This window comes from Delphinapterus leucas, chromosome X (assembly GCF_059928025.1).
Source record: "Delphinapterus leucas isolate spDelLeu-1000000601 "Yukka" chromosome X, BTC_Dleu_Yukka2, whole genome shotgun sequence".
NCBI classification, from domain to species: domain Eukaryota; kingdom Metazoa; phylum Chordata; class Mammalia; order Artiodactyla; family Monodontidae; genus Delphinapterus; species Delphinapterus leucas.
Window position 1 is genome coordinate 133,209,532 of NC_143150.1, and position 24,964 is coordinate 133,234,495.

The following is a 24,964-nucleotide window of genomic DNA, read 5'->3' on the forward strand; positions in this document are numbered from 1 at the left end:
TTCATCTACTTTCCTTTAAAATTCTCTGAACAGGCTTATGCCTGCACCAAAATCACACTCAGGGAGCTTCTAACAGGCGACTTGGTGCGTTGTTTTTGTTGTAAATGAGTTTGGCAGACAGCAGGTTCATTCCCCCAGGGCTGTGCAGCTCATGGCTCTGGGTTTGCAGGCACCCGTCACAGCACTGGAGAGTCATGGACAGAAGCCCCCCATCCTCCTGCTGTCACAGAGAGAAGACGGTCCCTGCTGAGAGCCAACATTAGTCTGAGCACAGTAGAAAAACAAGGAGGTGGGCACATTTCCAGGTACTTAAATCTGTGCAGAAAACTCCAAAACCTAATTGAGGCTGAAAACTCTATTTTGGTTGTTATTTGTAATCAATCCACCCTGGCATTTCCTGTCAACTTTGCGTATTGAGGCATACTCCCAAAATGTTCTATCAGTTATTTAGACAGGAAAAGGGCACTCTTTCAAAATTCTTATTTTTTTAGTTGAAGTATAGTTGCTGTACCATATTATGTAAGTTACAGGTGTATAATATAGTGATTCACAAGTTTTAAAGGTTATACTCAATTTGTAGTTATTATAAAATACAGGCTATATTCCCTGTGTGCGCTGTAGAATATATTCTTGTAGCTTCCTGATTTCACACATAGTAGTTTGTACCTCTTACTCCCCTCCCCCATCTTGCCCCTCCCCCTTCCCTCTCCACACTGGGAACCACTGGTGTGTTCTCTATATCTGTGAGTCTGCTTCTTTTTAGTTATATTCACTAGTTTGTTGTATTTTCTTAGACTCCCCATATAAGTGATATCATATAGTATTTGTCTTTCTCTGTCTGACTTATTTCACTAACATAATGCCCTCCACGTCCATTCATGTTGCTGCAAATGGCAAATTTTCATTCTTTTTTATGGCTGGGTAGTACTCCATTGTATATATGCACCACATCTTCTTTACCCATTCATCTGTTGATGGACACTTAGGTTGCTTCCACATCTTGGCTATTGTATAAATAATGCTGCTATGAACATTGGGGTGCATGTATCTTTTCAAACCAAAAATTTTAGCTTAAAGATCTAGAATTCTGCATTTTATTTTTTTTCTGATCAAACATCACATATATTTTTTAAGTTGGAATATAGTTGCTTTACAATGTTATGTTAGTTTCTGCTGTACAATGAAGTGAATCAGCTATATGTACACCTATATCCCCTCCCTCTTGGACCTCCCACACCCCATCCCACCCAGTTAGGTCATCACAGAGCACCGAGCTGAGCTCCCTGTGCTATACAGCAGGTGCCCACTAGCTATCTGTTTTACACATGGTAGTGTATATATGTCAATCCTAATCTCCCAATTCATCCCACCCTCCTGTTTCCCCCTGTGTCAACACATTCATTCTCTACATCTGCATCTCTATTCCTGCCCTGCCAATAGGTTCATCTCTACCATTTTTCTAGATTCCAAATATATGCATTAATATATGATCATTTTTTTCTTTCTTCACTCTGTATGACAGACTCTAGGTCCATCCACATGTCTACAAATGACCCAATTTCATTCTTTTTATGGCTGAGTAATATTCTATTGTGTATATGTACCGCATCTTCTTTAACCATTCAACTGTCGATGGACATTTAGGTTGCTTCCATGACCTGGCTATTGTAAATAGTGCTACAGTGAATATTGGGGTGCATGTATCTTTTTGAATTATGGTTTTCTCTGGGTATATGCCCAGAAGTGGGATTGCTGGGTCATATGGTAGCTCTATTTTTAGGTTTTGAGGAACCTACATACTGTTTTCCATACTGGCTGCACCAACTTACATTCCCACCAGCAGTGTGGGAGGGATCCCTTTTCTCCACACCCTTCCCAGCATTTGTTGGTTGTAGATGTTCTGATGATGCCCTTTCTGACTGGCATGAGGGGATACCTCACTGTAGTTTTGATTTGCACTTCTCTAATAATTAGTGATGCTGAGCGTCTTTTCATGTGCCTTTTCGCCATCTGTATGTCTTCTTTGGAGAAATGTCTATTTAGGTCTTCTGCTCATTTATGGATTGGGTTTGTTTTTGTTTTTTTAAATGTCGAGCTTCATGAGCTGTTTATATATTTTGGAGATTAATCCTTTGTCAGTTGCTTCATTTGCAAATATTTTCTCCCATTCTGAGGGTTGTCTTTACGTCTTGTTTATTTCCTTTGCTGTGCAAAAGCTTTTAAGTTAATTAGGCCGCATTTGTTTATTTTTATTTTCATTACTTCAGGAGGTGGATCAAAAAAGATCTTGCTGTGATTTATGTCAAAGAGTGTTTTTCCTATATTTTCCTCTAAGAGTTTTATAGTGTCTGGTCTTACATTTAGGTCCTTAATCCATTTTGAGTTTATTTTTGTGTATGGTCTTAGGGACTGTTCTAATTTCATTCTTTTACATGTGGCTGTCCAGTTTTCCCAGCACCACTTATCGAAGAGACTGTCTTTTCTCCATTGTATATTCTTGCCTTCTTTATCATAGATTAGGTGACCATATGTGCCTGGGTTTATCTCTGGGCTTTCTATCCTGTTCCGTTGATCCATATTTCTGTGTTTGTGCCAGTACCATACTGTCTTGATTACTGTAGCTTTGTAGTATAGTCTGAAGTCAGGGAGCCTGATTCCTCCAACTTTGTTTTTCTTTCTCAAGATTCTTTGGCTATTCAGGGTCTTTTGTGTTTCCATACAAATTGTAACATTTTTTGTTCTACTTCTGTGAACAGTGCCATTGATAAATTGATAGGAATTGCATTGAATCTGTAGATTGCTTTGGGTAGTATAGTCATTTTCACAATATTGATTCTTCCAATCCAAGAACATGGAATATCTCTCCATCTGTTTGTGTCATCTGTGAGTTCTTCCATCAGTGTTTTATAGTTTTCTGAGTACAGTTCTTTTGCCTGTGTAGGTAGGCTTACTCCTAGGTATTTTGTTCTTTTTGTTGCAATGGTAAATGGGACTGTTTGTTTAATTTCTCTTTCTGATCTTTAGAGTATAGGAATGCAAGAGATTTCTGTGCATTAATTTTGTATCCTGCAGCTTTACCAAATTCATCGATTACTTCTGGTAGTTTTCTGGTGGCACATTGAGGATTTTTTATGTATAGTATGTCATCTGCGAACAGTGACAATTTTCTTCTTTTCCAATTTGTATTCCTTTTATTTCTTTTTCTTCTCTGATTACTGTGGCTAGGACTTCCAAAACTATTTTGAATAATAGTGACAAGAGTGGACATCTTTGTCTTGTTCCTGATCTTAGAGGAAATGCTTTCAGCTTTTCTCTCTTAGGAAGATGTTAGCTGTGGGTTTGTCATACATGGGCTTTATTATGTTGAGGTAGTTCCTTCTGTGCCCACTTTCTGGAGCGTTTTAATCATAAACTGGTGTTGAATTTTGTCAAAAGCTTTTTCTGCATCTATTGAGATGATCATATGGTTTTTATTCCTTAATTTGTTAATATGGTGCATCACATTGATTGATTTGCATATATTGAAGAATCATTTGCATCCCTGGGATAAATCCCACTTGATCATGGTGTATGATCCTTTTAATGTTTTGTTAGATTCTGTTTGCTAGTAGTTTGTTGAGGATTTCTGCATCTACGTTCATCAGTGATATTGGTCTGTAATTTTCTTTTTTTGTAGTATTTCTGTCTGGTTTTGATCTCAGGGTGATGGTGGCCTCGTAGGATGAGTTTGTGAGTGTTCCTTCTTCTGCAGTTTTTTGGAAGAGTCTGAGAAGGATGGGTGTTAGGTCTTCTCGAAATGTTTGATAGAATTCACCTGTGAAGCCATCTGCTCCTGGACTTTTGCTTGTTGGAAGATTTTTAATGACACTTTCAATTTCACTGCTTGTGATAGGTCTGTTTATATTTTCTATTTCTTCCTGGTTCAGTTTTGAAGGTTATACCTTTCTAAGAATTTGTCCATTTCTTCCAGGTTGTCCATTTTTATTGGCACAGAGCTGCTTGTAGTAGTCTCGTCTGATCCTGTGTATTTCTGTCGTGTCAGTTATAATGTCTCCTTTTTCATTTCTAATTTTATTGATTTGCATCTTCTCCCTTTTTTTTCTTGATGAGTCTGGCTAAAGGTTTTCGATTTTTATAATCTTCTTCAAGGAGCAATTTTATTGCTCTTTACTGTTATTTTCTTCATTTCTATTTCATTTATGGGTTTTTTGTTGTTCTTTCTCTAGTTGCTTTAGTGTAAGGTTAGATTGTTTATTTGAGATTTTTCTTGTTTCTTGAGGTGAGGTTGAGTTGCTATAAACTTCCCTCTTAGAACTGCTTTTGCTGCATCCCATAGGTTTTGGGTCATCATGTTTTCATTGTCATTTGTTTCTATGAATTTTTAAATTTCCTCTTTGATTTCTTCAGTGATTTATTGGTTATTTATTAGTGTATTGTTTAGTCTCCCTGTGTTTATGTTTTTTACAGTTTTCTTCTTGTAATTGACTTCTAATGTCATAGCACTGTGGTCAGAAAAGATGCTTGATATGATTTCAAATTTCTTAAATTTTCCAAGGCTTGATTTGTGACCCAAGATGTGATCTGTCCTGGAGAATGTTCCGTGTGCACTTGAGAAGAAATTGCATTCTGTGTCTTTCAGGTGGAATGTCCTATAAATATGAATTGAATCTATCTGGTCTATTGTGTCATTTAAAGCTTGTGTTTCCTTATTTATTTTCTGTTTGGATAATCTCTCCATTGGTGTAAGTGAGGTGTTAAAGTCCCCTACTACTATTATGTTACTGTCGATTTCCCCTTGTATGGATGTTAGCATTTGCCTTATGTATTGAAGTGCTCCTATGTGGGGTGCATAAATATTTATAATTGTCATATCTTCTTGGATTGATCCCTTGATCATTATGTAGTGTCCTTCCTTGCCTCTTGTAACAGTTTTTATTTTAACGTCTATTTTATCGGATAAAAGTATTGCTACTCCAGCTTTCTTTTGATTTCCATTTGCATGGAATATCTTTTTCCATTCCCTCACTTTCAGTCTGTATGTGTCCCTAGGTCTGAAGTGGGTCTCTTATAGATAGCATATATACATACGGGTCTTGTTTTTTTGTATCCATTCAGCCAGTCTAGGTCTTTTGGTTGGAGCATTTAACCCATTTACATTCAAGGTACTTAATTGATATATATGTTCCTATTACCATTTTCTTAATTGTTTTTGGCTTGTTTTTGTGGGTCTTCTCTTGTGTTTCCTGCCTAGAGAATTTCCTTTAGCATTTGTTGTAAAGCTGGTTTGGTGGTGCTGAATTCTCTTAGCTTTTGCTTGTCTGAAAAGCTTTGATTTCTCCATCGGATCTGAATGAGATCCTTGCTGGGTAGAGTAATATTGGTTGTCGGTTCTTCCCTTTCATCAGTTTAAATATGTCCTTCCACTCCCTCTGGCTTGCAGAGTTTCTGCTGAAAAATCAGCTGATAACCTTATGGGAGTTCCCTTGCACGGGTGGAGGAAGACTTGGCTTGTGGGGCGGGTGAGCTTGCTCAGATGGGCACCCCTCCCAGTGCCCATGGAGGTGGGGACCAGTGGGTGGGGAAGGGGTGTGCAATGGTGGCCACTCCCCTTGTGTGCCACTCTACAATGGCCTTGCTTCTATGGTGGCTGAGGCTTCTTCTGCAAACCTTCCCATTTGTGGAGCTCCTTACTTCTGTCACTTCAGGCTGTCTTTTCACAGCCAACAGCTGTCCCATCCCTGGTCTGTTCTCCAGCACCCAGCTCCCCTCCACACCTGGAGACACACAACTCAGTCTGGGTTGCACAAGGCTGCAGCAAGGACCGTGCGTGCAGTTCTTACTTTGTCCTGCCTTCCAGAGACATTTGACGCATTCCCCTCTGATCCCCTAGAGTCCCTTTCTGCCCCAGCCGACTTCTCCACCATGACAGTGCTTTTCTGAACGTGGGAACCTCTCCCCACCTTCAGCTCCCTACCGGGGTGCTGGTCCCTTCCTTTTCCTCTTTTCTTTTTTTCTTTCTTTTGTCCTACCCAGTTTTGTGGGGATTTTTCTTGTCCTTTAAGGTGTCTGAGGTCTTCTGCTAGTGTTCAGCAGGTGCTCTGTGAATACTGTTCCATTTGTAGATGAATTTTTGTATCCCTTGTATTCGCAGCATAACCCCTGGGGCTCAGTTTTGATTTTGCCCCCCCCCACCCAGGTGAGGGGGGCAAAAGCAGGGCTGATTGGGGCACACTTTTAATTTAATTAACTCCGTCGAATCTGAATGAGATCCTTGCTGGGTAGAGTAATATTGGTTGTAGGTTTTTCCCTTCCATCACTTTAAATATGTCCTGCCACTCCCTCTGGCTTGCAGAGTTTCTGCTGAAAGATCAGCTGTTAACCTTATGGGGATTCCCTTGTATGTTATTTGTTGCTTTTAATATTTTTTCTTTGAATTTAATTTTTGTTAGTTTGATTAATATGTGTCTTGGTGTGTTTCTCCTAGGGTTTATACTGTATGGGACTCTCTGCACTTCCTGAACTTGACTATTTCCTTTCCCATGTTAGGGAAGTTTTCCACTATAATCTCTTCAAATATTTTCTCAGACCCTTTCTTTTTCTCTTCTTCTTCTGCGACCCCTATAATTTGAATGTTGGTGTGTTTTGTGTTGTCCCAGAGGTCTCTGAGACTGTCCTCAATTCTTTTCATCCTTTTTTCTTTATTCTGCTCTGCAGTAGTTATTTCCACTGTTTTATCTTCCAGGTCACTGATCCGTTCTTCTGCCTCAGTTATTCTGCTATTGATTCCTTCTAGTGTATTTTTCATTTCAGTTATTTTGTTGTTCACCACTGTTTGTTTGTTCTTTAGTTCTTCTCGGTCCTTGTTAAACATTTGTTGTATTTTCTCAATCCATGCCTCCATTCTCTTTCCGAGATTTTGCATCATCTTTACTATCATTACTCTGAATTCTTTTTCAGGTAGGTTGCCTATTTCTTCTTCATCTATTTGGTCTTGTAGGTTTTTACCTTGCTCTTTCATCTGTAACATATTTTTTTGTCATCTCACTTTTTTTTGATGTGTGGGGCTGTGTTCCTGTCTTACTGGTTGTTTGGCCTGAGGCCTCCAGCACTGGAGTTTGCAGGCAGTTGGATGGAGCCGGGTCTTGGTGCCGAGATGAGGACCTCCGGGAGACCTCACTTTGCTTAATATTCCCTGGGGTTTGAGGTTCTCTGTTAGTCCAGCAGTTTGTACATGGCACTCCCACCACAGGGGCTCAGGCCCAACCCCCAGCCTGGGAACCAAGATCCCGCAAGCCACATGGCGTGGCAAAAGAAAGAAAAAAAGGAACAAACGAAAAAGAGCAGAACGATAACAATAAGAAATAAAATAAAATTAGAAACATAAAAAATATATTAGAAAAAGTAAAAATGAAAAGGAAACAACAAAGCAAAACAGAACCACAACAGCGGGGTGGGGGGGGGAAAGGCCGGAGGAGGCCCTGGGGGAGAGGGGGCTTAGACCCAGGACACACATGGCCAGAGGGGGCTCCAGAGGGCAGAGTTTCAGGCCCGGGATCCCAGCTGGCTAGCCAGGGCCGAGCAGGCAGGGGAGATGGTGGCCTTGTTCCCCTCTGATCCTCCAATCCCCTGAAGGTCTCTCCCCATCCCCGCTGATCCCCTCGCCGTGAGTGGGCCTTTCTGAGGGTGGGAACCCCTCCCCTCTCCCAGCCATCCCTCAGGGGCACCAGTCCCATCCCGCTTCCACCTTTCATACCCCCACTCCTTCCCCTCCACGTCCTTCCCAGTCATGCGGGGATTCCTCCCATCCCCTTAGTGGTCTGAGGTCCCCCAGCAGTGCCTAGCAGGTGCCCTGGTTACGAGGAGACGCAAACTCCACGTCCTCCTACTCTGCCATCTTCACCCCGCCCCCTAAAATAGAATTCTGCATTTTAAATCACAAGAGGCATGCTTGGAAAATTATGACTAGGTCTTCCAGCTTTAATAAATGCTTGGACATTTTATGATTTTCACCCCTGGAGCCAAGCTAATCTGTTCCAGTTTTCTTAGAAATATTCCAATTTCTGATTTGCAAATGGAAAATCAGGCTAGCAACGCTTCTGCCTTTGGGTAAGAGAGATGGATGTCAGGATGTCAGAATTTCCTCCAACCGTCCTTTTTCTTTGACTGTGGTTTGGAACTTGGAAAATGTAGCCCAAGACAAATAGGGAAATGTGAGTAAGAGTTAGTCAATTTATAAATTTTCAAAGTATCAGCAAAGGTAAATGAAAGAATCCGTTTCCAGCATGGGAAGCAGGCAGATTTTATGAAAGATTGGATGTAACTAGAATTAGTTTTATGAGATCTTTTGTGGTTAGTCCCCAACCATATTTTTATAAGTCAGTATGAAAACCTCCACCTGTCATGAACTGTGTTTTCCTGTGATAATTCCAAATGTGCCTCCATGCAGGAAATCTCAGCTGTGGGTTGACATATGTTACCCTGTCATGGGATAGTGGAGGATCCAGCAGGAAGCTGTCGTCATGTTTTCTAGTTTCCGGTCATCCCATCCTGGGTCACTCGTTGCTCTCTGCTGTATCTACACCAACCCAATATTAATGCCTGTAAGAAACTTTTAGGTAGAATTAGAAAAAAAAAAATAAAAAAGCACAAATACAGGAAAAAGACCAGCATAAACTAGGAGTGGGACAGGACTTGAATGCCACCAACTGCCACCCAAATGGAAAATTCCAAGGACCATCAACCCCCTTGATTTTCAAATGCATTCTGATTTATTCTGCTTTCTGAAGAGCATGAGCAAGAATGAATCTTCTGGGCTTCCCTGGTGGCACAGTGGTTGAGAGTCCGCCTGCCGATGCAGGGGACACGGGTTCGTGCCCCGGTCTGGGAAGATCCCATGTGCCGTGGAGCGGCTGGGCCCGTGAGCCATGGCCACTGAGCCTGCGCGTCCGGAGCCTGTGCTCCACACAGCAGGAGAGGCCACAGCAGTGAGAGGCCCGCGTACCGCAAAAAAAAAAGAAAAGATGAGCGTAAAGAGGAACTGGGCGTACGCATTAAGATGGCCACTAATTTTTTAAAAATAGAAAATGGCAAGTGTTGGCAAGGATGTAGGGAAACGGGGGTCCCTGTGCGCTGTTGGTGGGTATGTAAATGGCGCAGCTGCTGCGGGAAACAGTGTGGCAGCGCCTCGAAAATTAACAATAGAATTACCATAGGATCCAGCAATTCCAATTCTGGCTGTACACCTGAAAGAATTGAAAGTAGAGTCACGACGAGAGATCTGCACACCCATGTTCATAGCAGCAGAATTCACAGCAGCTAAAATGTGCACACAACCCAAGCGTCCATGGAGGGGTGAATGGATAAGTAAATTGTGGTCCATCCGTGCAAGGGAATATGATTCAGTCTTTAAAAAGGAAGGACATTCTGTCACAGGCCACAGCATGGGTGAACCTTGAGGACAGGATACTGAGTGAAATAAGCCAGACACAGAAGGACAAATACTGTTTGATTCCACTCCTGTGAGGTCCTTGGAGGAGTCAAATTCACAGTGACAGAAAGTAGGGGCTGGGGGAGGGGCATGAGGTTTGAGTGTTTAATGGTGACACCTTCCGTTTTCCAAGAAGGATGAGTTCTGGAGATGGGTGATGGTGATGGTTGCAAAACCGTGTGACTGTACTTAATGCCACTGAACCATATGTTTTTAAATGGCTGAAATGACACTTTTTTTTCACCAATCCAGAGTGTTTTTTTTTTTTTTTTAATTTTATATTGGAGTAAAGTTGATTTACAGTGGTGTGTTAGTTTCAGGTGTACAGCAAAGTGAATCAGTTTTACTTATATATATCCATTCTTTTTCAGATTTCTTTCCCATATAAGTTATTACAGAATATTGAGAGAGTTCCCTGTGCTCTACAGTAGGTCCTTGTTATCTATTTCATATATAGTAGTGTGTATATGTCAGTCCCAAACTCCTAATTTATCCCTCCCCTGCCCCCTGATTTCCCTTTGGTAACCATAAGTTTGATTTCGAGTTCCGTGAATCTGTTTCTGCTTTCTAAATAAGTTCATTTGTATCATTTTTATTAGATTCCACATATAAGTGATATCATATGATCTTTGTCTCTGACTTACTTCTCTTAGTATTATCATCTCTGGGTCCATGCATGTTGCTGGAAATGGCTTTATTTCTTTCTTTTTGATGGCTGAGTAATACTCCATGGCATGCATATACCACATCTTCTTTATCCATTCCTCTGTCCTTGGACACTTAGGTTGCTTCCATGTCTTGGATATTGTGAATAGTGCTGCTATGAACATAGGAGTGGATGCATCCTTTAGAATTATGGTTTTCTCTGGATATATGTGCAGGAGTGGGATTGCTGGATCATATGGTAGCCCTATTTTTAGTTTTTTAAGGAACCTCCATACTGTTCTCCATAGTGGCTGCACCAATTTACATCCACACCAACAGTGTAGGAGGGTTCCCTTTTCTCCACACCCTCTCCAGCTTTTATTGTTTGTAGAATTTTTGATGCCGGCTATTCTGACTGGTGTGAGATAATCAGGGAAGCCCAATAAAACCACACAAGTCTCTTTGGAATTTACTGGTTAGTCCGTGGAAGGTGGAAGCTCAATCTCTCCTAGAAGAGGTAGGCTTGAATTCACCCCATGCTCTATCTCAGCTTCTGTGAGGCTGCCCGAAGGCAGCAAGGCCACCTTACACTCAGCCACATAGAGTTTGCAAAGCTGTGATGGGTAGATAAAGATGCCCATGCCTCAACTGGCCAGATGAATTGATTGTCACTTTTTCATCTCAGGAGCATTGAGGATAAAGGGCCTCATAATGCAAAGAGTGTGTTGTGGGGAAAGGGGCCAGACTGGGTAGATGATCAGGGCTCCAGAGGAAGAGGAAGAATTCTTGAGCCCAGATGGGGGGAGGGGGAGATGGAGTGGGTGTGCTTGTTTAAACTTAACACAAACTTGTGTTGTAAAGGGTATTTTGAGAACTCCTACTCCTGGGGGAAGAAAAAAAAGACTTACACGTGCCTTTTAAAGAGTAGAGAAATCCAATTTCATGAAAATGCGATTGCTTTGTGCACCCTTGCCTCTGCGTTGAGCTCATGGAACCCCTTTGTAGACCAGGGAGGGTGTCTCCGTGAGTAGATCTGGACGTGCCCCAGAAATCTGCTGAGGCACCTGTCAGATCTCAGGTGTGTTCACGGGGAGACACCCCGGGACCCCAGAGGCACAGGTTGGGTGGGAAGGAGCAGTGGTAAGCAGGATTCCCAGGTGGCCTCAAGACTCCTGTTCCCTAGTGCACACACCCTGTGTAGTCTCCTCCCCTGGAGTGTGGGCAGGACTTGTGAGCACGATAGGTGTCACTCCTGTGACAGTGTAGCTATGGGTTAACTTGAGTTCATCAGAAGGAGATTATCCCGGGTGGGCCTGACCTAATCAGAGAAGCCCTTTAAAAGTAGAGGAATTCTTTTTTTTAATTGTTTGTTGTTGTTTTTATTTTCTTAATTGAAGTACAGTTGATTTACAACGTTGTATTAGTTTCAGGTGTACAGCAAAGCGATGCAGGTAAACATATATGTGTATCTATTCTTTTTCAGATTCTTTTTCCCATGTGGGTTATTACAGAATATTAAGTGGAGTTCCCTGTGCTCTACAGTAGGTTCTTGTTGGTTATTTTATATACAGTAGTGTGTATCTGTTAATCCCAAACTCCTGATTTATCCCTCCCCCACCCATTCCCCTTTGGTAACCATAAGTTTGTTTTCCATGTCTCTGGGTTTATTTCTGTTTTGTACATAAGTTCATTTCTATCATTTTTTTGGTTAGGATTCCACATAGAAGCAATATGATATGGTATTTGTCTCGCTTACTTCACCTAGTCTGATCATCTCTAGGTCCATCCATGTTGCTGCCAGTGGCATTATTTCATTCTTTTTATGGCTGAGTAATATTCCATTGTATATATGTACCACATCTAAAAAGAAGGCGAATTCTGCCCACAAGAACGAAGTTGGAAGAGAAGCTCTACCTTCCAGTGAAAATACAGACCTTAACAACTAGTTAAAATATCAAGTATGATCTACTCCACTCAGGGGGATTTCAGCCCAATAGCCAGTAGGTGAAACATCTAAGATGCTCATCATGTGGATCTCCCTGAATCATGCAGCACGTATGAGCGTGCGTAGTCGACATAACAAGATGGCATGTGAGTGCGGAAGGATAATTATTTCACCTGCACAGAGAAACGTCAGGCACCAATGGTCACCAACACATCAGTGTGATTATTTTAATAGATTTAGACAAACTTAAGTGGGACGGATGGTCCCAATCCCATTTTCTGACCAAAAGATGCTCAGAAGACTTGAGTCATCAACTATAAATCTTCCATGACTAATACCATTAATGGTGGAAGAACCCTTCACAGAGAGAAATAGGGTCACTCACCAAAAGAAAGGCAGCTGCACTGCCTTTGGATAAGGCAAAACCAACAAAAGCCCACCACACCTCAATGTCTTAGCTCAAGATGCCATAACAAGATGCCAGAGGGTGGGTAGCTTAAACAAAAGGAATTTATTTTCTCACAGTTCTGGAAGCTAGATGTCCAAGATCATGGTGTGGGCAGATTCAGTTCCTGGCGAGGCTCTCTTCCTGGCTTACACATGGCATCCTTCTTGCTGTGTCCTCACATGGTGGAGAGAGAGATCTGGTCTCTTTCTCCTCTTATAAGGTCAGTAATCCCACCATGGGGGCTCCACCCTCAAGATCTCATCTACCTCTAATCACCTCCCAAACACCCACCTCCTAACACCATCCCGCTGGGGGGCAGGGCTTCAACAGAGGAATTTTGGGTGAGGGACACAATTTAGTCCATACAACTCATCCTTGTAAATAGCATCGTTCAGTTGCTCAAACCAAAAGGGAAGCTTGATTCTTCCTCCTTCCCCATATTTAATACATTTTTAGGCTTTGCTAATTCTATCCATGACAGACATGTCCAATTATCCCCATCATGGCAGCCACCAGCCCAGACCCAGACACATCATGAACCTGGACCACAGCCTTAGTCCCCTAAGCATCCTACCTTTTGTCACCATTCTCCAACTCATACTCCAGGCAGCTGCGTCTCCAGCTGCACAGCCTCACCTCCAACTGCACAGCCTCACCTCCATGACACAGACTCTAAACTCTCCATCTCCCCACCGGATCCTACAAGACCCGGTGTGATCTTCTGGGGCCTCGTCTCTCCATCTCAGCCCACTCTCTCACCTGCCCTACTCATTTCAGGTGCACCAAGCTTCTTTCTGTTCTTTAACCCACTGGTCCTTAATGGCCTCCTATGCTCCTTTCCTGGGTGTTCATTCTTTCTTGGGCTTCAAGATGAATGTCACCCCCTCAGAGAGACTTGCTTTGATTTTTCCATTCACAGGGACCTCTCCCACCATCTGTTTACTTCCTCAAGACACATATCAGATTCTTTTTTTTTTAATTTTTTAAATTTTATTTTATTTATTTATTTAGGTTGCGTTGGGTGTTCGTTGCTGTGCATGGGCTTTCTCTAGTTGTGTCGAGAGGGGGCTACTCTTCGTTTCTTCGTTGCGGTGCATGGGCTTCTCATTGCGGTGGCTTCTCTTGTTGCGGAGCACAGGCTCTAGGCATGCAGGCTTCAGTAGTTGTGGCACGTGGGCTCAGTAGTTGTAGCTCGCGGGCTCTAGAGCACAGGCTCAGTAGTTGTGGCACACGGGCTTAGTTTCTCCGTGGCGTATGGGATCTTCTTGGACCAGGGCTCGAACCCGTGTCCCCTGCATTGGCAGGTGGATTCTTAACCACGGCGCCACTGGGGTAGTCCCCATATCAGATTCTTTAGTTCTTCATTTCTTTTTTCTGGTCACCGTGTATCCCTCCTAGTACAATGGATGTTCCCTGGGAGCAGGGAGAGTTTCCAATGGGAGGCTGTCCACACCTCCCAGGACCTACCTCACAAAGAAGTGAAATGTGTTATAGGTGGATGAGAGAGGGGATGACCATTCTCACCTGCCTCCCATCCCTACAAGCAGAATCTCCTCCTCCCAGGATGTCTTGCACCTTCTCCTCCCCTGAGGAGCTCTCCATCCCTCAAGGCTGACCCACAGAGCAGAATCTTATCAAGAGTGACTTACTCCTACATGTCCAAACTCCAATTAAAATGACTAATAGGGGTTCAGAGAGGGAGAAATCAATGTCATGTCTAAAAAAAACAGGAGCTGGGGCTTCCCTGGTGGCACAGTGGTTGAGAGTCCGCCTGCCGATGCAGGGGACACGGGTTCGTGCCCTGGTCCGGGAGGATCCCACATGCCACGGAGTGGCTGGGCCCGTGAGCCATGGCTGCTGGGCCTGCGCATCCGGAGCCTGTGCTCCGCAACGGGAGAGACCACAACGGTGAGAGGCCCGTGTACCGCAAAAAAACAAACAAAAAAAAAACAGGAGCTGGTGGCACTCCTATACCAGAATCACAGGAGTTTAGCTGGACATATTGCTATGTATAAAACCAACTAAAATACAAACCAGAGTAATTGAAAAAGAAGGAAAAAGTGGGGGAGGGATAAATTAGTAGTTTGAGATTAGCTACACACTACTATATATAAAATAAACAAGGGCCTACTGTATAGCACAGGGAATTATATTCAATGTCTTGTAATAACCTATAAGGGAAAAGAATCTGAAAAAGAATAAATATGTATGTATAACTGAATCACTTTGATGTACACCTGAAACACAACATTGTAAATCAACTATACTTCAATAAAAAAAAGAAAAGATTGTAGTAAAAAAAATGAGATTCAGGGCTTCCCTGGTGGCGCAGTGGTTGAGGGTCCGCCTGCCGATGCAGGGGACGTGGGTTCGTGCCCCGGTCCGGGAAGATCCCACATGCCGCCGAGCGGCTGGGCCCGTGAGCCATGGCCACTGAGCCTGCACGTCCGGAGCCTGTGCTCCGCAGCGGGAGAGGCCGCAGCAGTGAGAGGCCCGCGTTCTGAAAAAAAAAAAAAAAAAGAGATTCAAAAGATTTATGAGATTCAGAGGAAACTGGAGTATTTGATCCTAAGAAATAAACTGAGGTAAAATGGTCTGCATGCAACAGAAAAACATGATTGCTGAGTTTAAAGCACTGATGCAGGCACTTTGCACTGTGAGAAATCAAATTTGGGTGAAGTAGAAAACTGACGAGGAAAAAAATCTTCCCAGCATGCAGAGGAAAGTTTAAAATGCTTCAGGGGAAAAAAGATAAAATAAAAAGATCAATTTTGAGACATTAAGAAGAATCGCCAAAGCCAATCTGTGAAAAAGGATTTCCTACAAAGGAATATGGGATAGACGGACCAGAAGCACTAATTATAGAAAGGATAGAAGGTAAATGTTTTAAGCCAAAGAAATAGAAAAATGACTACATACTGACTTCTCAGTGAAAATTTGAAAGAAAACCAATTCTAGACATGTTCTGGTAGCATTGTCAAACAAGATAAAGAATACTCTACAAGTGCTCATGGAAAGATAAAAATAACAGAAGAGCCAGTACTGGTTTGGCTTCATTTCATCTCAGCCACAAGAAATGACACAATGTTACTGGACCTCCAAGCACTGATGAGGGGAAAAATGTCATTATTAAAAATTCCAGGGCTTCCCTGGTGGCGCAGTGGTTGAGAGTCCGCCTGCCGATGTGGGGGACACGGGTTCGTGCCCCGGTCCGGGAAGATCCCACATGCCGCAGAGCGGCTGGGCCCGTGAGCCATGGCCACTGAGCCTGCGTCCGGAGCCTGTGCTCCGCAATGGGAGAGGCCACAACAGTGAGAGGCCCACGTACCGCCAAAATAAAAAAAAAAAAAAAAATTCCACAGTGAAACCATTATAGAATTATCTGTTGCTCCCAAAGTAGTGTTAATTGTCAATACTGTTAATACAATTAACTATATTCTACTCGGTAACCGTGCAGTGCTGCAGACTTAGGTGGTGGAGGGGAAACCACTTTCTAAGTAAACGAATGAATCCTGCAGCCGAATAGATTTATCCCCTAAATCGAACATTTTTTGTGTTAGGCGAATTATTTGCCTCCAGAGCAGTTAGAAAGTGTAAGAGGGGGTGGCTCTTGACCCACACTCTTCAAAAAGACATCAAACACCAGAAAGCAAGACAGATGATGGTTTTCAAAAGTTTTTCAAAAATCAGGTCACAGCCAAGTCATCCTTGTCTTCAAATCTATCAAGCCGTGGAACAGGGATAAAATATCTTTAATAGGATTTTCTGACGATGACTAAATAATTTGCATAGTCTCCTCTGAGGGACAGAATCAACATGAGCTGATTGTCATGTGTTTGATCCTTTCTTCTGTAGATTAGTGCTCCTTAAAGAGGGGGACAAGTCTTCCCACATGAAAATTTGGAATTGAAAACCTTTCTGAGAATTAAAGTACTAGCTAAAATCCTCCACTGGTATGTGCTACAAAGAAAAAGTTGCCATTGTATGGGAAGGAGATCTATCTAAGACGGGATATTTTAAGAACCAGGCATCCATGAATCTGCTGAAATGTTTTTTTCCTTTTCATCATTTCAGAAACTCAGGAGAGTCGCTCGACTCTATGGAAGACCCTATTGAATACGCAGAAAATGGAAGTGGGATGGTCCAAATCCACAGAGACGAACTCCCGTGCCATGTGTAGAATCGTTGACTCAGTCCCTGGTGAGTGCCCTTGTGCGTGTCAGTAAACGGTGTGTGTATCCATGGGCTGCTTAGTAGAAAATATGATGCTTAACACTGACCTTGACCTACAGGCGTTGAGGGGATGAGGTAGGTAATCCCCTGCCATATTCATCATGGTGACCGTCCCCTGCAGTGGGTCTTCCGAGACAGGGATTCAACTTAGAATTTCCCTGTGACATACTTTCTCGGGTCCAACTGGGACTCAGAACCAGGAGGGGAGGGTACCATACGGCAGGGCCACCTGAGGCCCATTTGGGTCTGAGTCATAGCTGGGTCAAGAGCAATTCAGCCAGTCCGTGGAGTCTCTGCTGCACATGAATTATATGTGAGAGTCAGGTACAAAATGAGAACAGAACACAGTCAGATACTCGACCACGATATCTAGGATTTAAGCCCTGCCCAGGGCACAGGGCATGTCTTAACTTGCTGCATCTTCACTACGGCCCTTGAAGGAAGACAGCCTTCTGGCCGATGTTTATAAATGAGAAAACTGAGGCACAACGCTTGAGTCAGCGTCAAGGTCACACAGTTTGTAAACGTGGAAGAGTCTGGATGCTAATTCAGACAGTATCAGGCGCAGGAAAAGGAAATGACTTGTATCTAAGTGTTGGGGCCAATGGTTAATTTCCAAACGTGGTCACCATCTATTGGAAAACCCCTAAGGTCTAGAATTTGAGAGATGGAGGGCAGAAATTCCTTCTAGGGAAGAAATACCCAGAACCCCTGGTGGAGAGTCATCTGGGTTCTGCTGGGAAGTGCCCAGGGAAGGGGTCACAGAAGGCTGTGTAGCAGCCGAGGTTCTCACCTCCCTGGTATCTGACTTGAGGGTCTTCCACCGAGAAGCAGTAGGAGCTCCTCTTAATGGCAGAAGCTATGTTAGTAGTCGTTGTGTTGACAAAAATTGTCTCCTCAACCAGACTGTAATATCAGGCTCCCCTAAATTCTTCAGTGAGGTCTGATTTCTGGACTTCTGTGTACATTTCTGCATTGTCCAATTTTAGCAAGAGCCATGCTTAGTCGGTTTAACCAGAACCCACCCCCTTCATATCTGGTCATCTCCATGTCTGGTCAGGTGCCTCATCCTGCACGCCCCACCCCCCAGGTGACGTCTGGTCACCTTTCCCTGCCTTCAGCAGGAATCCTGTGGGGTCAGTTTACCCAGAATCCCCTCACCCCTAATTTTCCTGTTAGTAGTTTTCCATCCACTGACCCTCACCTGCTCCGTGGCTGTAAACCCCCACTTGCCCGTGCTGCCTTTGCAGTTGAGTCTGGCTCTGTACTGAGCTCTCTTTGCTCTATTGCAGGAGTCCTGAATCAAGTCTGTTCTTACCATTTTCTCTGTCCTGCTCTGGTTTTTCTTTCACAGTAACAGCAACAATAGCAGTAGTAGTTGTTGCTGTAGCAATGACTGGAGTAGGAGTAGCAGTCATAGTAGCAGTAGTAACAGTAGGGGCGGTAATTGTTGTAGGAGCAATCGTTGTAGCCATTGTGGTGGCAACGCTAGTTATAGCAGTATTGGCAGTTGTTACAGAAGTTGCAGCTGCGATCCTCGTAAAACTAGTTGTAGTAGTATTTGAAGTAGTACCTATAGTTGCAGGAAGAGGAGGAGGAATAATTACAGAAGCAGTTTAGCAGTAGTCATAGCACTCGGTCTAGCCGTAATCTTTGTCCTAGAACTAGATGTTGTAGTAATCGTAGTTGTAGCCGCAGCGACAGTTGTAATAGTAGGAACACTGGCACTGGTAATTGTTATAATTGTAGCAGTAAATGTAACAGTTGCAGTAGTAATTGTAGTACCGCTGATCGTTGCAGTCATTGTCACTGTCGCACTAGTAGTAATTAAAGGTGTTTGTGACAGCAGTAGTATTGGGAATGTTAGAACTGTAGTCATAGACACAACAGCTGTCGTGACGGTGGTAGTAGCACTAAATGTAATCGCTGTCGTTGGAGCAGTGGTAATGACCGTGGCGGTGGTTGTAATAATAGTAGTTTTTGTAGCACGAGCAACTGTTGTAGTTGTGGTCGTAACAGGAGTTGTGATACTAACGGTTGTGGCAGTCACTGTAGCTGTAGCAATAACTGCAGTAGTCGTGATAGTAACAGTAGCAGCGGTAGTAGTCCTAGTGGTACCATTTGCTGTCCCAGCAGTAGCTGTAGCCATAGCGATAATTGTACCAGCAGTCGTCGTCAGAATTGCTGTGCTTGTGATAGCAGTAGCAGTCGTAGTAGCGCCAATTGCTGTAGTCACTGTCGCAGTAGTCACGATTGTAGCGGCAGCGGTAGTAGCAGTTGTGGTAGTAGTAAGTGTTCCGGTTGCGATAGTAACCCTAAGAGCTGTAGTAGACGTTACACCAGTACTAAGTGCTGTAACAGTTACAGCACTGGTGATAATTTGTAATCATAGTAGTTGTAGTAATTGTTGTGACTGTGGCAGTAAATGTAACAGTCGTAGTGGCGGTTGTGGGAGGGGTACCTTTTATAGCAGGAGCAACTGCTGTAGTTGTACTTAGTTGTACTAAGAAGAGCTGTGACAGTAAGAGCTGTAGCAGTACCGACTGTAACAGCAGTGGGTGTAGCAGTAGCAAAAATGATAGCAGCTGTGATAGTAGCAGCTGCAGCGGTGGCAGTCGTCGTTGTAGTCACTGGAATTGCTGCACTTGTAAGAGTAACAGTCGTAGCGGTTGTGCAGATTGCTGTAGTCACTGTAGTGGTAGGAGCGTTTGTAGCAGTAAACAGTACGGTTGTAGTAGTAAACCTCACGGTTGCGGTAGTACTTAGGCCAGTCCTGGTTGCTGCAGTCATTGCAGCCGTAGCCAACAGCCGCAGCAGCAGTAACGGTAGTAGTAGTTGTCGTAGTGATAAGTGCCGCAGTCGTAGTAGTAAATGCAATAGTTGGAGTAGCACTTACACTAGCACTAGTCGCGGTACTCATTGTGGTCGTGCAGTGGTCTCCACGCCGTCATCACTAACAACAGCCCCGCGTGTAAGCTGTGCCGGGCGTCGGGTGCAGCCATAGGAGTTCTCACCGGCTGAGCTCAGCGGGCCCTCGCCGTGCCTTTGTGTGACCCGTCCCGGCCTCTGAGAGGCGGAGTGACCTGCCCAAGCTCGCACAGCTGGTACCAGGCACAGTCTCACCCCTGCATCTTCGGTGCTTGGCCCTGCTTAGGAGAGATAAGGAATTAAAACACACTTTCTAAAAAATAAAAATAAAAACGCAAAACTACACAAAAGGAGGCATGCTTCCTGTCTTCAGAGAATTCTCCACCGCTGAGGGCCATCACGTCCGGGGAGAAATGGGGCAAGAAATCACCTCCAAAGACACGCACCTTCAAGATTACGGATGACACACATGTGTCCAGGAGAAAAGTCTACAGTTTATGTTTGCTATGAAAGAGATGTTTGAATCCAAGGATTGTGACAAACCATTGAGAAAATGGTTAAACCGATGCCACCAAATGCATTCCTCTCCTTCTCGAGAGGCAGGGAGAGCCCACGAGAAAGCCTTTCCTCATTAGGAGTGGGCTCTCATCCAGATGGGCTCTCAGTGCAGCTTTGCAGTTCTTCCTTCACCCCTGGACAGCTCTCCTGACCACAGTGACCGCAGCCAGGGAGCCCCGGGGAGCTTAGCAGCCTGAGGATGTTACAGCATCCGTGGGAGTTGAGCTCGTTTTGTAACCTCATGGGAGACCCGTCTGCATCACAATTCAGTACCCGGTGTTTGCAAGCAGCTGGGTCGCAGACCTCCCACCCCCTCCCCTGTGTGCTCTCTACAAGGTGAGCCTGGTCTCGTTTGCTCTACCCGGCGCTGTGAGTCCTGCAGGGCCGGCTCCTGAGGGAGTTTGCATCTTCCTGATACAGGTCGCTTATGACTTAGATCCCCTCTCTGGTTTCCACCAGGATGACAGGTGGTCTGACCGTGAAGGGACTTTGGGGACCTCCATTTTCAGATGGAAAAACGAAAGTCCATAGCAGCTCCATGATACATTCGGTAACATGACCGTGTCTGAGACCTTTTAATGCCAAGAACATCTCAGTGACTACTGGGCTTGGATTTATGCACTGACATGACGTGTGGAATCGTTAGTTGTAGGTGCGTTTCTGTGTGTATAACACACACATACGTATATAAACATCCAGTGCCTTTACCACACACACACACACAGACTTATACAGACATACACACACGCACTAATATACTTTGTCTGTTATACGTTATTAAAAGCATAACAAAGTACCTTTAGTAAAAGTATGTTTTACATCTACTCATTGGACAACCTGTCTCAGTGTACTTTGAAATATTTATCATACACAACTTTCCCCAGACAGGTGAGGTCAGAAAGCTTATTCCTTTTCGTTCCAGTGTAGTGAAAGCAGGACATTAAGAGGACGGTGATTAATTATCACATGTCCCCAAAAGGGGCAGATTCTTGCATTTGGAACCATTTCCAATGTAATGTCTTTTTCTTTACCCTGGAGCCCTGCCCACTGACCCCTGGGATGGGAGAAATGCGCCTTTTGGTATCACACACCCAGAATGATGTTTAACCAGATATCCGGATGCCCCATGACTAGTCAAGCTGAAACACGAAATTATCCCTCACGGGTAATTCCAACCCTGGAAAAGTGCCACAGCTCAGACATTAAGAATAAGGAAAGGGCTTCCCTGGTGGCGCAGTGGTTGAGAGTCCGCCGGCTGATGCAGGGGACGCGGGTTCGTGCCCCGGTCCAGGAAGATCCCACATGCCGCGGAGCGGCTGGGCCCGTGAGCCATGGCCGCTGAGCCTGCGCGTCCGGAGCCTGTGCTCCGCAACGGGAGAGGCCAGAACAATGAGAGGCCCGTGTACCGCAAAAAAAAAAAAAAAAAAAGCTTGTGATGAGAAATAGGAGAAAAGTCAGGATACAGATTTCTCCGTGTTTACCGGGAAGTACTTCCAGCAGGAGGCTTGGGGGTGTGTTCGGACATTGGAAGAGTTTCTTGTGTGGTTTGCAAGCCGCCACTCATGAAAGCCACGCCGGGCCCTCACAGTTGGTGGGAAACTGTGCTGTGATTTCTGATGGCTCCAGAGCTGTCCGACGCCTTATGTGTTAAGCACTAAGAAGCTAAGGAAAGGGAGGGGTCCTTGCCTGGATCCGGCTGGACCCACGCCCAGACGTTGGCTGCGTGATATTCAGCACACAAAGCAAGGAGAGAAGCCGTCATCCCCTGCAGCGGGCACAAACCCTGCTTGCTTTGTGCGCTCCACCCCCAATCGCCAACATTCCTCTTAGAAAGTGTCGACTTGGGGAAAAAAAAAAAAGCACAACGTGTGAGTTAAGTTTTATTGGGGGCAAAATGAGGACTATAGCCTGGGAGACAGCATTTCAGACAGCTCTGAGAAACTGCTCCAAAGAGGTAGCAGGGGAGGGGGGAGGTCAGTATATATATATATGGGATTTCGGTGAAGGGGAGTGCATGCAATCAAGCACATACTTTTGCAGAAGGTTTCTGCTAGTCTCGTGCAGGTTACTGCTAGCCATACGGAACAGAAGTCACCAGGAAGGATTTTAGTGCTTTTGTGGTTACGAGGAGGTGCAAGCATTGGGCTCATAAAACCGTCTCCTGAAAATCTCTATCTGAAGACCTGTCCCGCCAGTTTTTCCCAGAGCACAGAGTTCCTCATTCCTGGTCTCCACCCTGAGCTCCTTTCAGAGGGCGTTGAAGGTCAGCAGCTGCAGTGGCTCTTGATTTAATCCTTGTAGAGGTGACGGCAAGGGCCAATCTGTAGTTGGCAAAAAGCAACATGAGAAAACTACTCCCCCAGCCCCTCCTAAGTCGCAGAGATGAGCAGCTAACGGAGGGTGATAACAGAGTGAAAAACCAGTGTGGATTACACGCCCAGTGAGTACCAGTGGCTCCAGTAAATGCTTACAATGCTCTGATGACAAAGGGATGATGTATCTCCCATTTAACAGGTTAAGGAACTTTAGAGAGATTAAGTAATCAAGGTCCCTCCACTGATCAGAGGCAGAGCTTCTCCTGTTTACCTGAAAGACCCCAAAATCCTCTTCTGGTGACCACGGTTCCAGGAACAAAGGGTGTAAACCCACCTGCCTCCAAATCAAAGACGGTGCATGGCAGAATCAACCTCATAAGTCCTGAGGTCCCACAGACCTTCTCTTCCTCCTTCCATGGTTTACCCTCTTTCATGTAGTATTTCAACAAGTATTTATCTGTCAAGGGGTTCTGTGTGCTGGCTACCGTTCTGGCTCCAGTGAACAAGCCAGGTCAAGTCCCTGTTTAATGTCCATCCCGGGGGGGGAGAAGCAGACAGTGAGCAGAGATGCAAGTAGATGAAACGCACGGTGTGTTTTTTTACAACATGGTCGTTGAGTGTTGTGAGGCCCAGCGGGGAAGGACAGACTGACCAGACGGGCCCTTGCAGCATTGTGGCCAGAGAGGGTTTCTATGCGGGGTGACATTTGTCCAGAGACCTGGCTGAGGTGAGGAAGGGAAAGGACAGCTGTGCCCCAGCCAGGAGCAGACTGTGTGGACGGTAGAACAGCGATGGTCCAGCACGGAGGGATGCAGCTCGAGCAGTGTGTGTGCGGGAGGCTGAGGCCAGAGGGACGGGGCAGGTCTTGTTGCCTTACTTGGATTTTGGAGTTTATCATGAGTGAGATGGGAGCCACTGGAGGTTTTTCTCGGATGGAGCCGATGGTGGTGGTGGTCTACCCACAACTGCTGGGAATTCCTTGCCTTTTCCATGAACAGCGACCTCTCTTCCAATGCAAGCCCTGACTCTTGTTGGATACCTACCCTGCTTGCTGGAACACAGGGGGCCCATGGGAGAGACAAGCTGCAAATCTGCGAAAGGCACATAGCCCCGCTGGTAACTACTGAGCACAGGGTATAAATACCCAAACTCACACACCTCTCAGCCCGGATCACCCGAGGGAGGTGTTTTAAGGTGCTTCTCAGAGCATCACCATGATATTACGCTCCAGTCACCTGGGTGTGGCTGGCCTGATAATTCCCCCCTCCTTGGCTGCTTTCCTTCCTTGCGTGACCTCCCCATCCCACTACTGGAGCTCCCTGCGTTCAACCCTCAACCCAGGCTCTGCTTCTCGGGGAAGGTCAGTTGCGAAACCTGACCTGGGTACAAACAGGATCAGTCTGACTGCTGTGTGGACAACAGTGATGCAGGAGGGATTGGTGGCAGGTCCTGGATGTTGGAGTTGTCCAGGGACAGATGTCCAGCGTCTTGGACCAGGCAGGAGATGGAGGTGGGGTGATGAGAAGCAGGCTCACTGGGGATGAACGGCATAAAAAAGATGGAGGGAATCTGCGTGGTTATCTGGGCTTCTCTTTTCCTTGCTGAGGCTACCCTGTTCTTGATGGTTGTGCGTCTTCTCGCCTCTCGCCTTGCCTTCTCCGGCTCGCCCCCATACCCACCACGTTGGTCTGGCTCATTAACAGTACTGCAGAATTTAACCCAACGCAAGGCTTTCGTGGAGCATGGTGCAGGCGTTAGACACCCACCCAGGTACCAGGGAGACAGAAATTAGTACTTCCCATCCAAGGTGTGATGAAGAGATGCAGCAAGTAATCGGGATACAGTGTAAAACTGCACCACGTCTGTCTGATGTGAAGACAAGTTTGGGCAAATAAAACTTGTCTTTTCTCAGTAGTGTTTTTTTTAATTGGAGTAGAGTTGATTTACAGTATCGTGTTAGTTTCAGGTGTACAGCAAAGTGAATCAGTTATACATATGTATACATTTTTCAGATTCTTTTCCATTATAGGTTATTACAAGATATTGAATATAGTTCCCTGTGCTATATAGTAGGTCCTTGTTGCTTATCTATTTATATATAATAGTATGTATGTGTTAATCCCAAACTCGTAATTTATCCCTCCCTCCCCTTTCCCCATTGGTAACCATAAGTTTGTTTTCTACGTCTGTGGGTCTGTTTCTGTTTTGTAAATAAGTTCATTTGTGTCATTTTTTAGATTCCACATATAAGTGATATCATATGACATTTGCCTTTCTATGACGTACTTCACTCGGTACGATCGTCTCTAGGTCCATCCATGTTGCTGCAAATGGCATTATTTCATTCTTTTTTATGGCCGAGTAATATTCCATTGTATATATGTACCACATCTTCTTTATCCACTCATCTGTTGACTGGATTGCTTCCATGTCTTGGACATTGTAAATAGTGCGGCTGTGAACAT

General features: G+C 44.7%; 1 protein-coding gene across 14 annotated transcripts in view; it reads left to right on the top strand.

The window, feature by feature from the left end:
* Positions 1 to 24,964, top strand: part of DHRSX (dehydrogenase/reductase X-linked) — a 343,888-nt gene that overhangs the window by 279,080 nt on the left and 39,844 nt on the right. For all 14 annotated transcript variants that reach the window (XM_089904865.1, XM_089904860.1, XM_089904861.1 and 11 more), the window contains one exon: positions 16,600 to 16,725. The gene's annotated coding sequence lies outside the window, so the exon portion shown is untranslated. The remainder of the gene's footprint in view (positions 1 to 16,599; positions 16,726 to 24,964) is intronic.